Raw genomic sequence first — 13896 nt, forward strand, 5'->3', positions numbered from 1 at the left:
GCTTCAAATGCACAAAATAAAATGACTATTCAAGTACATTTTTGCAATCTAATAAAGTTGATGGTGTCCCTTTCCATCCTTTCTTAGCTGGAGTTCCATTGGTACTAATGAAAATGGAAGTTCCTTAGCACATTGTGTGCTCTATGCGGTAAATAATGAACAATAACACCCTCCATCTTCCCTGGATTTAGCTTGCACCAGCTTCCTTTCATCCAGGTTCAAATTTCCTTCAGATACTGGAACAGCCAGGAGACGGCTGAGATGTATGTGGTTGGGCTCTGTGCCATTGACTTACTAATAGCCTGGTAGCCCATGACATTTTGTGATCTCTCCAAGCAATCTCACATACATGTTGAATAAGGACTTGTCTTCACTACAGTTACAACCATGGTAGGGAATGAATTCACAACACAGTGGTGTCCCAATCATGTTATGACATGGTTTGGTTTTGCCTGTGCAGACCAGACCAAATTGTGTCCTAACCATGTCAAGGCAGTAGTACTACAAACCTGATGGACACATAGGTTCCCGCTGCTTGCTTAGCCACTGTGGGTTCTGCTTTAAGTCTTGACTCTGCACATGCTTATGCAAGTGAGTAACTGTACTCGTGTGAGTTGTCCCAATGAACTCAATGCGACGGCTCATGGCAGTAAAGCTTCTTGCACGGCCCATGATTGTCAAAATGGGATGACTACAATAAGATGCCTAAATCCACATCTAGGCATGTAACTAAGTGGGAGCTGTTAAGGTCTTGCCTTTAACCAGGAAAAAAGGTGTATTTGTAACAACCACTAACCCCCATCACCCCCTTAGGGGGACCTAGAGTTTACCTCAACTAGATAACACATGTTAAAAATACACCTGCCTTGTCTACTGTGGACACAGCCTGCGTGCTCAGCACTCTTGATAACCAGGGTCCTTATTTATCTGCCTAACAATGGACTTGAGAACCTAACTTTAGGCATGGAGTTGTTTGAGAATCTTGGTTCTGGGTAGGTTTACCAGGCGTCCGGTTTTCGACCAGAACAGCCGGTCGAAAAGGGACCCTGGCGTCTTCAGTCAACACCGCAAGTGATGGAGGGAGGGGGGATAGGGTGACTGGGGAGTGAGGCCTCGGAGAAGGGGCAGGGCCTCGGGGAAGGTCGGGGCAGGGGGCGGGGCAAGGGTGTTTGGTTTTGTACAGTTAGAAAGTTGGCAACCCAAGTTCTGGGTGCTCAACCTGACGTGGTAGGTGGCTGGGCAGCGGTCTGCGTTGCGGAGCTGAAGGCTGTGAGTGCTACTGTAATCCAGACCTGCTTGGGTGGCGCTCTGTCCCGCTCTTGTGGCACCTAGACCAGCTACAGATTGATGAGCCTGCTACAGCTTTGGCTAAGAGATGTGTCCTGTAGCTCATGCGGTAGAGGTTCATGCGTTAAGCTCAAGAGATCCCAGGTTTGACCCCGGCCGCTGCTACCCAGGGTCTGTCAGTGTTACAAGGGGGGACTTGTCCGGAATTTCAGCTGGGAAGTCTCTGAAGCTTGGATAGTGCTTCCTCAGGCAGAGGAAGTATATAACCCATGCCAGCTTGGTGTGGCACTCTGTTCCCCTCTAGTGGCTGCTTAGGCCAGCTAGAGATTAATCAGTCTGCTATTGCATTGTCTAAGTGACGTGTGTCTTCTAGCCCATGCAGTAGAGGCTAATGCATTAAGCTCCAGAAGTCCCAGGTATGATCCTGGCTGCTGACAACCAGAGTCTGTCTACGTTACACTGTGGCCGGCATAATGGCCAGTGAATGTGGGTCTTGGTTACGGCTGTTGTCCATTTCAGTGAGCTCCCTCTTTACAAGATAAATGCCAACTACAGCTTCAACCGAGTCATACTACTGGTACTGGTTTAATAATTAAATTGATCTTGGGCGAAAATATTAAAATCTGAGCAGTTCCTCTTGCCTAAAACGGTGACTAAAATAAAAATCCAGAACTAAATTAACGATGTCTTCTCCCAATTGCAGACACCCTCCAGTGAATATAAGGTTGTCATGGCAACATGCCCAGGAACGGCTATGTACAATATGGTCAAAAATAAAGCACAGCAGGGAGAAATCTTTTGAATCCAATTTCACTGTCAACATAAAATTAAGTTTTTTAAAGGCCAGCTAGACAGGTTAATGTAGGGTGGCAATTCTCCCTGCAAGAGATATGTATGTCTGCCAGCTTTATATATTTATACAGGTGCGTGTTAAAGAGAAACTGCAAGGTAACATACGCGATAAAAGTTTTTAAGTGTCTTAAATATAACTAAGAAAGGAACGCTCAGATAAGAAACTGTCATCTAGAGAACTGGATGGTATAGAGTAGGCCTGAGGGGAGAAAAGAGAATGAATTTGAATGCCTAGGAAAACATTTCAGAGTTGCCATAATTAAGTCTCAGGAAACTGTAAAATTCATCTGAACACGTGGAAAAGCATAAGTTCTATTTTTTAATTTTAAATGTTTTTTGCATACTATTTGTATTAACAATGTTTTAATGATAATTAAGTAAAAATAAAGTGACTTTGTTTCAAAATGTTTTAGCTGCTATTGCTCAATTTATGATTGTTAGTCAACAGCGTTATTTATAGCAAGGTAGTGCCTACCAACCCCAGCTGAATTCAGGGCCCTATTGTTCTAGGCCCTGTCCAAAACATACACAAAGAGAGAGCCCTTGCCCCCAAAGAGCTTGCTATCTAAAGAGACAAGACAGATAAAGGATGGGAGAAAGGGAGTGTTATGCCACATTTTAAAGATGGGAAACTGAGGTACCAAAAGTCAGGCCATGATCCAGCGATTGATTCCCTGGTGGACAGGCCCCAGTTGAAGTCAAAAGGGGTGTGCTGTGGCATAACCCTCCCACTCGTCGCATTGGGGCCCTGAAATGGCTGAAAAATGGAAGACCCAGGTTTCATTTTGCCTAACGGACAAATTCTACTGACTGTTAAACTATCACACTCATTCTGGGAAGCCAGACCAAGTTCGCAGTAGTAGGCTGCATTACTGCCCAGGCTACTGCTGACAGCACTTGAGTAACTGCAAGCTCCCTACCAGCTGGCAACGTAACACTGAGGCAGCTCTTCAGATGAGCTGCCATGACCTCTAGCCATAAGCAGAAGCAGCTGGGGTAGGCTCACCACTTCTCGCAATGCCTAGAATCACTAGTCTTGCCGAGCTATACCTGTGCTATACCTGGAGGGTAAGGCCGTGAAGGAGGCGCTGGCTTGGCTCTGCCACTGACTTCCTCTATGACCTTGGGCAGGTCCCTTAGCATCCATGCTTCACTAATCACTGCATGCAAAGTACTTTGAAAGTGTTGAGTTCTGTGTTTTTATTATTGGATGCAAAAAAGCCCTGGCCTAATAGAACACTCATTAGTAGCTTCTAAAGAGGGTCCCTGCCCTAAAGACTAAGGTAGTCAGTTGTAATTATTAGTAATCTCTAAAGACAGTCCCTGCCCCCAAAGAGTTTACAATCTATTGAAGTATAAAAACTCTTCGAGTCAGATGTGAGTGTACAGCGCCTAGCGCAATAGGGTCCCAATCACTGAGTGTGGCCTTTAAGCATTACTGCAATATAAATAATAATTATGTATATAACACACAACATTTGCTTGGGTGTCTTACAAATAAAGAGAGATTAGGTCCCTGTCCCAGGGATCCTACAGTTGAAATAATCCAGTGGTTCTCAAATTGTGGGTCGGGACCCCAAAGTGGGTTGGGATCCCCTTTGAATGGAGTCACCATGGCTGGCTTAGACTTGCTGGGGCCCGGGGCTGAAGCCTTAGCCCCACTACCCAGGGCTGAAGTCAAAGCCCGAGGGCTTCAGCAGGACTCAGGTTGCAGGCTCCCTGCCTGGGGCTGAAGTCCTTGAGCTTCAGCTTTGGACCCCCTACCCTGAGTGGTGGGGCTTGGGCTTTGGCCCGCCCACCCAGGGCAGTGGGGCTTGGGCAGGCTCAGGCTTTGGTCCCCCTCCTGGGCTCATGAAGTAATTTTTGTGTCAGAAGGGGGTCATGGTGCAATGAAGTTTGAGAACCCCTGAAATAATCCATCTAGCTAAACTTTCCCCCCGGCCACTATGGGATTTTTGCCTTCAGTATATAGTCCCCGGTGCTTTATCTGAAGAGTTTTTAAGTGTTTGTGTGTGTGGGAAATAGGAGCCTTAATGCAAGAGAATTTCCTTGTTCCACTTCAAATGGACCTGGTCCTAACTCCGGCCTCTAAAGAGGTACAAGCCAAACTCCCCCTTACCCAGATGCAGAGAAACTCCAGGCCCAGAATTCTTCCCCGCACAGGGAGGGTGAGAAGCGGAACTACATTTCCCAGCATGGCCAGCGTGTCCCTTTCTTTTAAAGTCCATGCACGTGGGTCGTCAGGAGGAGCTGAGACGTCACAGTCCTACATTCTCCGTGTCAGAGCCGGGTTTTTCTCCTCCTGTGCACTGGGCAGTCAGACCTCCCTCATCAAGGCAGGACTCATGAACCTAAAGGCAGGAATCTGACATCCGGACCCCCTTGCCCCAGCCAGGCCACCCTCTGCCCTAGCCGTGGACGGCCCGCAAGGTAAAGCAAGATAATCTCTAGATGGGGGGGGGGGGGGAGGGTTGGTGTGTTTGGTTGTGTTTTTTGCACCCTTTGCACTCGTGTTTGTTCGGTGGGTGTCTGTGCAGATTGCCAGGAAAGAGCCATCGAATAGCTGGACACTGTAAAAGACGCACACGCACCATTGTAACTGCCTGGGGTCTATGGGAGCTTGGGTTTCATCTACCTTCCCAGCGCCAGGCAAGCTCTTTCTCAGGCTGGGAGCAGCTTCTGCTCACCGGCAAAAGGGCATTTCAGTGCTTCGGTGGCAGGGAAGAGCCTAGAGCTGTGGACTGTAAACCGTGTTGTCGCTGTCAGGTCTGTGCTCCAAGGAGGGGTGTGTTTCCCTTTGTTGTGAAGCCTCCTTTTGCTGCATTGGGTTGCAGTTGTGGTGGCCAGCTTGCAGCTGTTTGCTTTTTTTTTTTTTTTTCCTGGCTACGAATCCAAAAGGGCAGGTCGGTGGCCTGGATGCTTTTTGTGCCCAGCGCCGTGATTGTTCAGGATCCTGTTCCCTTTCCTTTCCATCGGCCACAGCGGCATGTATTTTGCTTTCATTTTTATCCCTCCCATGTGATTCTGTTTTTTTCAGAGGGGCAATGTCTTGCGTGGATGTGTGTTGATTGCATGTTGTCTAGACCGAACTCCTCCTCCTCCTCCCCCCCGCTGTCGGAGAACTCCCATTGCGGAGTGTGGTGGGAACGGGATCAGGAATTGCAAATTGGGCCTTCTGGATTTATCGGGATTGCGTGTGTTTTGTTTTCATGGCATCGTTCCGATACAGTCACTCGGACAAACGAGGCACTGGGGGGATGCCTGTTCAGGGGTGGGGGTGCACGCAGCTTGATCGCGGTCAGACCCGAATTAAAAGAATATTTAGATAAAGCCCCCACCCACCCCCCGGTAATAGGGAGCAATGAATTGCGGGGGTGAGATCGTTCCTGAGCGTTGCTCTGTTTCCTACAATACTTGTTTGTTCCAGAAACGTGTCTGATGGATAGAAGCTTCTTTGGTTGTGGTTGGTGCATTCTCGGGGCCTTCTCTCTCTCCTGATGATGATACAGGATTAATTGATGGGAGATATTGTCATTCTTTTAGTTTCCACTGAACCCAACTGCTTTAGAGAGTGGTGGGTTTTGTGTGTTGTGGTTACTTGGAATTAAGCAACTTGTGGTTGTGTTGGCTAGCTGTGCATTTTTCTGCATTTAATTCGGATCCTATTAATATATTACAATTAGGCAGTGTGTGCGCAGAGAGCGATCCGAAGTGGGCTTTATCTTTATACAGGTTTTAGATGACTTCGGTATGAATAAAGCAAACCCTAACTAATTGAGTGTTGGTACAGACAGGAGCTAATGAGGTGGGTGTATGGGATCACGGTTGGCTGTGGTTTACGAGGTAGATTCCCAATTCGCATTAACCACATCCCTTGCCCGTCTGCGGGCAAAGGCAATGAAATTCGGGGTGCAAATTTGCATCCACCTCGATGGCTTTTTATTATGCCCTCTTCCCCCCCCCCCATCCTTGGCAGCTCTCCATTTCAGCACCCCGCCCTCGGGTGTTACCTGCGGCATGCTGTAGGAATTAAAGGGGGGTGGGTGGGGTAGGGCCTGCCCGCGAGTGGTGCTTGCGACCTGCGGCTGGATGAATGGGTTGAGCCGGGGTTGCCTAGGTTTGGGTGCGGCCCCGGCGGCCTGGGAGAGACGCCCCCCGGCTCTGGCACCTCCCGGCTGGTTCGAGGAGCCCCTGCCCCGCTGCTCCCCGCGGCATCCCCCGTGCCTGTGCGCCTCGCTCCCCGCGGTGAGGGGCCGGGCAAAGGCTCCGGGCGCGGGAGCTGGGTGGGAGCCCCAGGCTCCGCAGCCCCGCGCCCCGTCAGAGCTGCCCGTGGGCCGGGGACAGTGACACAGCAGCTGCCGTGCGGGGGGAGGCCAGGCGCTTGCAAGGGGCAGCAGCTGCGGCTCTGGGCCACCCTGACCCCCCACCCCTGCCTTGGAAACCCCCCTGGCACTGAGTGCCAGCAGCTCCGACTCCCCGCGAGCCCCTGGCTGGTGGTACTCACTGCGGTGGGGCGGGGGGATGCTACAGGGGGTCCAGTTTCTCTCTGCCTGGCGGACCCTGAAATGCCTGCCATGAGATTGGGCCCATCAGCTTTAGACTCCAGGGCGTGCTCAGGCCAGTTGATTTGGCACGTGGGGAAGAATGAAATGTAGCCCGGTACTTTGCTCCTGTGTGTGTCCCATCGCACTGCACTCTGCACAGGCCTCAGGATTCTTATCCCCCTTTTGGAGGTGGGGGAGCAGAGGCGCGGAGACAATGTAACTTGGCCCAGAGCTCAGAGGAGACGCCCAGGTGCCCTGCCTCCCGGTCCCATGCCTTCTCCGCCAGAACGTCTTTCCTGCTCTCCTCTGGGGCGCACAGGAAAGAAGAGCCTTGTTTGGGGTTCTGAAGCAATGATGCGCACTTTTGGCTGGGGACCTGAAAGCATTTTGCAGAGCATTATCTCCATAGGGGCACAGTGAGACTAAATGATATAGCCAGGGTTCACATGGCAGAATTAGGCACAGTACCCTGGTCTCCTGATTCATAAGCCCCTCTAACCACTACATACCACTGCTTCCTTTTGGGAATTGTTTTTCCCCACTCACGATTTTTTTCTAAAACTGAAGTATGGAAATTTACCAAAAAAAGCTTTTAGTGCTGATTTCCACCCCAATTATTCTCTTAGATTCAAGAGGGATAGGTCTGAATTTATGGATGCCTGGCTGACCTTCAAGGAGTGCCCCCCATTATTTTATGACTAGATGAATCCTCCCGTGAAGACATGAATTTTGCATTAAACCTAATTCCCATTAATTTAAAAGCTGGAGTCAATTTTTCTGAAGAAAACAAATCAACGATTTGAAAGCAGTAGAAAAATGATGAATACCTTGTAACATGTAGTATAGGCCAAAGTCAGTGCTCAGCTAAAGCATGTAATAATAGCTGTAGTGTATTGCCATACCATTTTCAGCAAAATAAAAGTATGTCTGGATCCTACCTAGACTAATAAAACATTGTGGCATAAGTATTGGGCTAATGGGGGCATAGATAAATATTAACAGTGTAGGATATTGAAGCCTAACTTTAGCATTAGGTTAAAAAAGCCGTCCACCCTCTTTAGGGAGTTCTGCCATTGACATCTGTGGGACAGGATCAGGGGCTACTTGTCACCTTGCTTGGAGCAGGATTGTTGGAGCTGTGTCAAAGGGCAGCTAAATAGATGGAGCTCCTTCAGTCTGGTACTAGAAATCATTTTTCTAATCCTTTGCTCATTCTCCTGGCTCTTCCTTGAACCCTCTCCTATTAATCAACACCCTTCTTGAATTGTGGGCACCAGAACTGGACACAGTATTCCAGCAACGGTTGCACGAGTGCCAAACATAGAGGTAAAATAACCTCTCTACTCCAGAGTCCCCTGTTTATGCATCCGAGGACTGTATTATCTGTTTTGGCCATAGCATCACACTAGAAGCTCAAGTTCAGCTGATTATCCACCTCCGTCCCCAAATCTTCTTTGGACTCACTGCTTTCCAGGTTAGAATCCACCATCCTGTAGGTATGGCCTATATTCTTTGTTCCTAGATGTATACATTTACATTTAGCCATATTAAAATATATATTGTTTGCTTGTGCCCAGTCTACCAAGCAATCTAAATAGCTAAGTTAGTAACCTGTCCTCTTTATTATTTACTACTCCCCCAATTTTTGTGACATCTGCAACTTTATCAGTGATGATTTTATGTTTTCTTCCAGGTCATTGATAAAGATGTTCAATACCGTAGGATCAAGAGCCCTGTGGGACCCCACTGGAAACAGACCCACTCAATGATGATTCCCCTTTTACAGTTACATTTTGAGACCTATCATTTAGCCAGTTTTTAATCCATTTAATGTGTGTCATGTTAAATTAATATCGTTCTAGTTTTTTAATCCAAATGTCGTGCAGCATCAGGTCAAATGCCTTACAGAAGTCTAAATATATTACGTCAACACTATTACCTTTATCAATCAAATGTGTAATCTCATAAAAAAAGATATCAGGTTAGTCTGATAATCTGTCTTCTATAAATCCATGTTGATTTGCATTAATAACATTGCCCTCCTTTAGTCCCTTATTATGTGCTCCATTATCTTGCTTGGGATCAATGTCAGGCTGACAGGCGTTTAATAACGTGGGTTATCCTGTTTACGCTTTTTAAAAATTGGCACAGCATTAGCTTTCTTCCAGTCTTCTGGAACTTCCTCAGTGTTCAAAACTTATTGAAAATCAACATTAATGGTTCAGCGAGCTCCTGACCCAGCTCTTTTAAAGCTCTTGGATGCAAGTTATCTGGACCTGCTGATTTAAAAATGTCTAATTTTAGCAAATTCTATTTAACATCCTCCAGAGGTACAAGTGGAACGGAAAGTGTACTATCATCATTATATGATGAGACTGCATCATCTGTTTCCCCCCCAAATACAGAACAGAACTATCTATTGAATACCTCTCCCTTTTCTGTATTATTATTGATAATTCTAACACTTCCATCTAGCAGTGGACCAAGACTATTGTCAGGATTCTTTTTGTTCCTAATATATTAACAAAACTTCTTATTGTCCTTAAGTTTGGTAGCATAGATTTGTCCTTGTGTCCCTTGGCTTCCCTTATCAATTTTCTACAATTTTCTTAATTTCTGATTTATATTCATTACTATCAACTTCCTCTTTCTTCCATTTGTTATATTCATTTTTATTTTTTACAGCTGCCTTCATTTCCCCTCTAGACCAATTGGTTTATTAACCATGTTCCTCAGTTGTGGAATTGTGGCTTTTTGGGCTTCTGGTAAGGTGTTCGTAAATGATTCCCAAATATAATTAACATTTTTTTGATTAAATTCTTCCTCCCAACTGATTTGGCTCATAATTGTTTTCACTTTTGTAAAATTGTCCTTATTAAAGCACCAAGTGTGTGTATTACTGGTCTCAACTTTATTCTGTTTGCACATTTATAATGTGATCAAGTCACATTCACTTGTACCTAGGCTACCATTAATTTTTAGTTCTATGGTCTGTTCCTTTTTATCTGTTTGGACAAGGTCTAACATAGACTTCCTCTGTGTTGGCAGCAACACTTTTTGAGTTAGGAAATTGTCATCTATAATGTTTAGAAATTCCAAGGATGTTTCTGTACTGGCAGCATGAGACCTCCAGCATATGCCACTCAATTTGAAGTCCCCCATGATCACACAGTTTTTTTCCCTATGCATTATAGACAGGTGCATACGGAGGAGGTTATCCTGTACCTTACTGTGATTTGGAGCTCTGTAGCAAACACCAACTAGTACCTTATCTTTTGCTTTATCTGTTAGGATATTGATCCATAAGCATTCAGGGTCTTTTTTCCCCCCAGAATTCTGTGACTGAGAAGCAGGTAATGCCATTTTGACATAGAGTGCCACTCCCCCTTTCCCTTTTGCCCACTCGAGCCTTCCTAAATAGGTTATAGGAAGGGCCCTATTAAATTCACGGTCCATTTTGGTAAATTTCGTGGTCGTAACAGTTTAAATACCTTGAATTTCACGGTTACAGATATTTAAATCTTAAATTTCAGTGTTGTCACAAATCATGAATATGTATTTAAAAATATAAATATGTAAAACACTTAAATCAGCGTTTCTCAAACTGGGGATCCATCACAAGGCTATTATGGGGAGGTGGGGGTCATGGTATTATCACCCTTACTTCTGCACTGCCTTCACAGCTGGGCAGCGGGAAAGTCGCGGCTGCTGGCTGGGAGCCCAGCTCTGAAGGCAGCACCACCACCAGCAACAGTGCAGAAGTGAAGGTGGCATGGTATGGTATTGCCACCCTTACTTCTCTGCTGCTGCCCCCTGGCGGCGTAGGAGGGTGGCAATATCATACCATGCCACCTTCACTTTTGGTGAAGCACTGGAATGGGTTACCTAGGGAGATGGTGGAATCTCCTTCCTTAGAGGTTTTCAAGGTCAGGCTTGACAAAGCCCTGGCTGGGATGATTTAGTTGGGGTTGGCCCTGTTTTGAGCAGGGGGTTGGACCAGATGACCTTCTGAGGTCCCTTCCAACCCTGATATTCTATGAAGGCAGTGCAGAAGTAAGGGTGGCATACTGTAATCCCCCTACAATAGCCAGTTTTCTCTGGAGAGACTAGATTTCATGGTCCATGACATGTTTTTCATAGCTGTGAATTTAACAGGGTCCTAGGTTATAGGCATTAATTTTAATGTTCCAATGGTGCGAATCATCCCACCAGGTTTCAGTAATACCAGCTAGATTGAGTTTGTGCTCTTAAATGAGCAATTACACTTTCTCTTTTTTGTTATCCAGGCTCCTAGTATTGGTGTATAGGCAATTTAAGAACTACTTCTATTCATGTCCTTTGGTTCCTTGATTAATTTTGTTCGTAACATCTCAATTTTGTGCTAATTGGGTGGTCACATTTTCCTTCTTTTTTACCTCCCTCTTGCTATTAGTTTAATGCCCTCCTGACTACTCTAGCCAGCTTGTCCTCAAGGAGATTAGTCCCTCTTCTACTGGGGTGGAGGCCATCCGAATTATACAGCTCCCTCACGCTACAGAGGGTGTACCAATGTTCCACAAAACCAAAGCCCTAAACCCTACACCATTTACCCAGACACTTAAAGTTTCCATGCAGTTTGTGTTCATTTCACTCTTGTGACTGTTCCTTTTAATTTCCGTTTAACTAGCTTCCTCATTTTTGTGTAGTTCCCCTTTTTGAAGTTAAATGCTACTCTGATGGGTTTTTTGGTATTTCCCTCCCACTACCCCATGAGGATGTGAAATTTAATTACGTTATGGTGGCTAGAATCAGGGGGGAGCCGTGTTAGTCTGCATCCACAAAAACAACAAGGAGTCCGGTGGCACCTTAAAGACTAACCGATTTATTTGGGCATAAGCTTTCGACTTTTTCACTCCATGCATCTGAAGAAGTGGTTTTTTACCCATGAAAGCTTATGCCCAAATAAATTGGTTAGTCTTTAAGGTGCCACCAGACTGCTTGTTTTTATTTTGGTGGCCATTACTAAGCAGTTCACTTCTTGTACCAGATTCTTTGTGCCGCTTAAGACTATATCAGGAATTGCCTCTCCTCTTGTGGGTTCCAGGACAAACTGGTCCAAGAAGCAGTCATTAATGGTGTCGAGAAGATTATCTTTGCATCCCATTCTGAGGTGACATGTGCCCAGTTAATATGGGGATAGTTTAAATCCCCCATTATTTTGGGGGTTTCTGTTTGGTAGCATCTCTAATCTCCTTGAGCATTTAACAATCATGTAACCATTCTGGTCAGGTGGTCGATACTGCTATGCTCTTATTATTCAAGCATGGAATTTCTATCCATAAAGATTCTATGGTACTGTTTGATTTGTTTAAGATTTTTACTCTATTTGACTATATGCTTTCTTGGACATTTAGTGCCACTTGCCCACCACCATGACCTACTCTGTCGTTCCTATATATTTTGTATCCTGGCATTACCGTGTCCCATTGATTGTCATCGTCCCAGCAAGTTTCTGTTATGCCTATTCTGTCAATATCCTCACTCAATACCAGGCATTCTAGTTCACCCATCTTAGTATTTAGACTTCTTCCATTTTTATACAAGCACTTATAAAATTTGTCAGTATTTAGTTGTCTGCCTTCCTGTAGTGTAATTGAATGGGACTCTTTCATTTGACCATTTCTCTTCAGTTCCAACCTGTACTTTATCGATTTCTATCCTCTCCTTTTAACTAGGAGATAGAGTATACCCCAAAAGGATGTCTGTGTCTCAACTGTGTGCTCCTCTGCACCTGTCAGCTTTCCCCTAGGCCTTAGTTTAAAAACTCCTCTGATCTTCTATAATTTAATGTAAGGACTATTTTGGGGAATCTTCAAACAACCCCGTAAGCAATGTTCCCTCTAATTTTTGACAGGCTGTGTGCTCAAAAAATGTCTTCTGTGCAAATTTTTGTGCGCTGGTGTTTTGCCGTGTGCGCAGGGTTTAGGATCTGTGTGCGTGTGCACACGCGGCACAGCTTAGAGGGAACAGTGCCCGTAAGTAAGAAGAACAAGTCTAGGGTTGGCTCCAGTTACTGCAGTTGACTGTGTGCACAGAACCTCAATGAGGTTGCCTTGGATGGTTTTATTAGATTAGGATGGAGTCAGAAACCTTTTTTTTAGAGTCTACTAGTCATATATGTGACAGAAAGAGGGAAAGATTCTTTCTTGCCCCTTCCTGTAAAAATGATGGGGTCTCTGCAGTTGTTTCTTTTGCAGATTTTGCTGCCAAGATAGAATATGAGGAAAATGTCTTGCTATTCACAAATCCCTGTCAGTAAAAAGTTCCCACTGTTCCTTTCTCAGTTGCTATTGCCAAAGGTTTTATCCCTTTGACACCAACAGCAAAACAACTGAATGTCATCTAGCATGAGGAAGGAAAAGTATCACTGGTATCCGAGATCAGCAGCTATTCATATTCCTACTGTAGACTGATTTCCTAGATGGCCAAATTCTGATCTCACTTAACCTGGTGTAAATTTGATAATTCCACTGAAATCAAGAGAGTTGGATCAGTCAGACTACCAGGATTTTACTTGATGAAATCCAGGTTTTCTTTGTGTAGAATGACAGGTTTCAGAGTAGCAGCTGTGTTAGTCTGTATCCGCAAAAAGAAAAGGAGGACTTGTGGCACTTTAGAGATTAACCAATTTATTTGAGCATAAAAATATGGAACGCTTCTCAGATTTGCGTGTCATCCTTGTGCAGGGGCCATGCTAATCTTCTAAAATTGGAATGATACAGAGTAGATTAGCATGGCCTCTGTGCAAGGATGACACGCAAATTCGTGAAGGGTTCCATATTTTTATGCTCAAATAAATTTGTTAGTCTCTAAGGTGCCACAAGCCCTCCCTTTCTTTCTGTGTAGAATGTATATGATAATTTCTGAGCTTCTACAGTGTATTATTCTACTTCTGTCATTGTTCAGCCTTTCACTGAATTATTGTAGTGTGTGTATGTAAAAGCCATAGGCAAGCCAGTATTATTATTTTTAAAGTTTACAAGTTATTGGGCTCAGTACAGGGGTAAATGGATGAGATTCTATGGCCTGTGTTATACAGAGAGTCAGACTAGCTGATCTGAAGCATCCGGAGATGGCCACAGCTGGAGATAGGACAATGGGGGAGATGGGCCCGGGCTCTGAGGTGGTACCGAGCATTCTCTCTCTCAAGTGCTTGACTGGCTGGTTCTTGCTC

General features: G+C 45.3%; 1 protein-coding gene and 2 non-coding genes across 9 annotated transcripts in view; 2 read left to right on the top strand and 1 right to left on the bottom strand.

The window, feature by feature from the left end:
* Positions 1–4388: 4388 nt before the first annotated feature.
* Positions 4389–13896, top strand: part of CTIF (cap binding complex dependent translation initiation factor) — a 347978-nt gene continuing 338470 nt past the window's right edge. For all 7 annotated transcript variants that reach the window (XM_073343500.2, XM_073343502.2, XM_073343501.2 and 4 more), the window contains exon 1: positions 4389–4569. The gene's annotated coding sequence lies outside the window, so the exon portion shown is untranslated. The remainder of the gene's footprint in view (positions 4570–13896) is intronic.
* Positions 13364–13465, bottom strand: LOC140912165 (U6 spliceosomal RNA). Its single transcript, XR_012159243.2, has one exon. It is a non-coding gene; the product is annotated as a U6 spliceosomal RNA (small nuclear RNA).
* On the top strand, positions 13401–13507 carry LOC140912163 (U6 spliceosomal RNA). The gene has a single exon (XR_012159241.1). It is a non-coding gene; the product is annotated as a U6 spliceosomal RNA (small nuclear RNA).

This window comes from Lepidochelys kempii, chromosome 5, assembly GCF_965140285.1.
Source record: "Lepidochelys kempii isolate rLepKem1 chromosome 5, rLepKem1.hap1, whole genome shotgun sequence".
In the NCBI taxonomy this organism is placed as follows: Eukaryota; Metazoa; Chordata; order Testudines; family Cheloniidae; genus Lepidochelys; species Lepidochelys kempii.